Source organism: Ascaphus truei, chromosome 6, assembly GCF_040206685.1.
Source record: "Ascaphus truei isolate aAscTru1 chromosome 6, aAscTru1.hap1, whole genome shotgun sequence".
In the NCBI taxonomy this organism is placed as follows: domain Eukaryota; kingdom Metazoa; phylum Chordata; class Amphibia; order Anura; family Ascaphidae; genus Ascaphus; species Ascaphus truei.
Genome location: NC_134488.1, coordinates 40,851,127 through 40,854,457, shown reverse-complemented (window position 1 = coordinate 40,854,457; position 3,331 = coordinate 40,851,127).

Genomic DNA, 3,331 nt, shown 5'->3' with positions numbered 1-3,331 from the left:
CAGAGCAGTGGAAGAAGAAGGTAAGGGGATGTCGAGAGTGGGAGTCCTCGCAGCGCGGGACTTTACACTCTCTCTGTACAGGGAGATTGCTTGTAAGAGCTGTGCAGGGAGATGCAGCTCTCTCTGTGCAGGGAGATAGTCTGTAAGAGCTGTTCAGGGAGATGCAGCTCTCTCTGTGCAGTGAGATAGCCTGTTAGAGCTGTGCAGTTCTCTGTGCAGATCTTACAAACTGCAGCAAGATCGCACGGGCAGAACTTAACAGTTTCTGTTTCTATGTCGATCAGTATGGCGTTTTCCTACGTTATCTGGCTTGCAATACATCTTTCTAATACTGTGATAACACAAATGTCAGACCGATCGTAGGAACATGCCAACCCGATCAATATGGTAGTAATCTTATTGAAGCAACCTAAATAGGCCTCTAAACATTTTATTATTTTATTGTTCCATATATTTTCTCTTCTCTAATTTGTCACGTATATATTTCTAGCATAGCCTCCGGGGCCGCTATTCTTCTTTTGGGCCCTCACATTAAAAGTCCAGGTAGGTACAGGCACTGTGAAGGGTTAGATTCTCTCATGAATGCCTAGATTTTTATTGCAGCCTGGATGCATAGTTACTGTATCCAGGGGCGGGCCTAACAACAACCAGAGAGTGTCATCATGTGGAGGATACTAGTTGGGTCCCATGCAGGTAATGTGATGCATATCAGTATCAGACCTGCACTGTTATGGGGCAGGGTTACAAGCCCATCCCCTGGGTATATACTAACACTCTCCCAGAAGTCAGTGTCCCTTCCCTCCCCCTATTGAGTGGGAAATATCTACCCTTTATCCCAGGAGGGGATCAAGAAAGGGCCTATATGGGTCTAAAAGCCTTGGAGTTTTTCTATCAGGGATTTAAAACGGTGACTTCTGCAGTGTGATGATAAAGAACCAGGGAACATCCATATGTGTGGATAACTGTCTGGGTCACTAAGAAGTGTCAGCATGGACCATATGGTCATTTCAGGATCCTTAGAGGTTTATTTATCACTACCTTGTAGACCTTTAAGCGCTTTCATTGGGTTGTGGTTTTATTTGGAGACATTTCAGAAGACTTTCTGAGGAAATGCTTAGTTATAAGCTTTTATCACTGTGAGTTTTTCCCTATTCAAATTTATTTATTTATTTATTTATAAAATATTTTATCACGAAGTAATACATTGAGAGTTACCTCTCGTTTTCAAGTATGTCCTGGGCACAGAGTTAAGACAAATAATGCATGTTTACAAATAAAGTTACATAATGAGCAGGGTATTGTGACGATAGCCTGTCACAGGTATTAAGGTTAAACAAAATAACTGGGTTTCAACTGAACGAGGCTTAGATATAATAAATTGTATTTATTCCTTTGGATAGGTGAACACACGAAATAATACAGTAACAGACAAGAAGTACACTTACTTTGGGGTTGGGGGATGAGAAGTATATAGCATAGCAATTCTCTCGCAATCAGGTAACAATTCAGATGATATCAGAAGACAAAGGATAAAGGGTGGACAACAGTTTATAAGCCTTTTGTGCCCTATCCTTAGCATTAAGTACAGGTGATTGGTCTTCAATTAACACTAGCCACTCATTAACGTGGGAACACATTTTGATACATGCCCCCCTGCTAGTTGGTGATGCGCAGTAGAGCTCTGGGGTCTCATTCTGTAACCCCTCCTCTGCATCACGAATGCCAGCTAGTCTACCAGATTGGATTCCTGGCAGGATATTATTTGTTGTGAGGTGTGAAATGGAACACTTGAAGACTGCTCTGGTTTGAGTAATCTCCACCCTCATGCAAACAGTGGAGGTGACAAAATCCTTTGAACCATACTTAAGTCCTAGACATTGGGTCGCCTTTCTGGCCATATGCTACCCTGGTATGCAAAGGAATTTCCTCTGGGTTTTACCCATACCTTGGAACACAGTATGAAAGATAAAATATAAACATCTTAAAATATCCGGTTCCGTTGGGTCCAGCAGGTCCAAACTTCCCAGTTCTCAATGCCGGAACTGGGAAACCCTATGGTCCAATTTGCGGCTTGCTACGACCTTCGGAACCAGAGATACACAAATACACTTAAAACCGTTTCTCATTTTAATACAAAAATCTCCGCTGTAAATTAAATCACGTTTTTTCACTAAATCCCCATTGAAAACAACGGGCTCTGCCGCCATAGACTTTCAATGGCAAACCGCCGCCGTTGGCGGCTATGGGAATCTGCCGCCATAGACTTTCAACGGGGCGACGCCGCCGTTGAAGTCAATGGGGGTTTTCCGCCATAGCCGGTTAATGGAGATTGGCCGCCATTGGAGTCTATAGGAAAAGTCCCGAACTTTCAAGGGGGTCCATACTCCATCGGGTTGGTCCAAGAGTGTTAAGGATGGTTCTGAAGCGATGCCGGAGCAGTGACTACAGATACCCCAAACCTGATCCTCTGGACCCTCCGGAACTGGAGCTATGGATTACCAAATTTCAGCTTTTGACACTTAGCCGTATTCCTGAGCCGTTTCTGCCGCCGCCATTGGAACCTATGGCGCGACCCGCTCTTCTCGGTTCGACCCTTATCGGGGTCCAGGATACGGGGACCCGGTTTTGGTCGAGTGGGGGGAGGTCTAGGAACTAGGGGCAGAAATAATTTTATTTCTAGGTGCTCTAGAACTGTTTATTCCCACGCCACTTGTCGTTGAACTTGACTTGTTAAGTGATCAAAGCTCTCCTATTGAAAATGTATCCGCTTTGCGGTTTAGCGGTTTGGACGGCAGCCAACTCGTTCCTGGAAAGATCTTTCGAGGATTCTCCATTGAAGTCAATGGGCCCATTGACTTACAATGGGAAACCGCCGCTCCTCCTCTCGGACGCCATCTGCTGGTCTTCTCAGGAAACAGGACCCAACAGCAAGATTCGCCATTGAAACACATGGAGCCCCAATGGCGGCCTATGGGAGCCTGCAAAATGGTGCCTGAAAAGGCGGGAAAATTACACAAAGGGCTATAATCACTAAACAACTATTAACCCTTGTGCTCCCGGATGGATCCTAGTGTGTGTGTGATGCAGACACTGTTTAAACCAGATTTTACAATAAAGCATGGGAACAGGGAAATACACATGTTCATGTTATAACAAGGGTTAAATCACATTCCTGGACCTCAGCCCAGTTAACCCCTTGTCTCCCTGGTGAGGTCAGGGGATGGCCAAATGGGGTGTAACCCCTTTAATCCCGGGCCACCCCCTTTCTCCCTCTACAGGTATATATTATATCAAAGACATTGAATGCACAGTAAATGATAATTTATGTTAT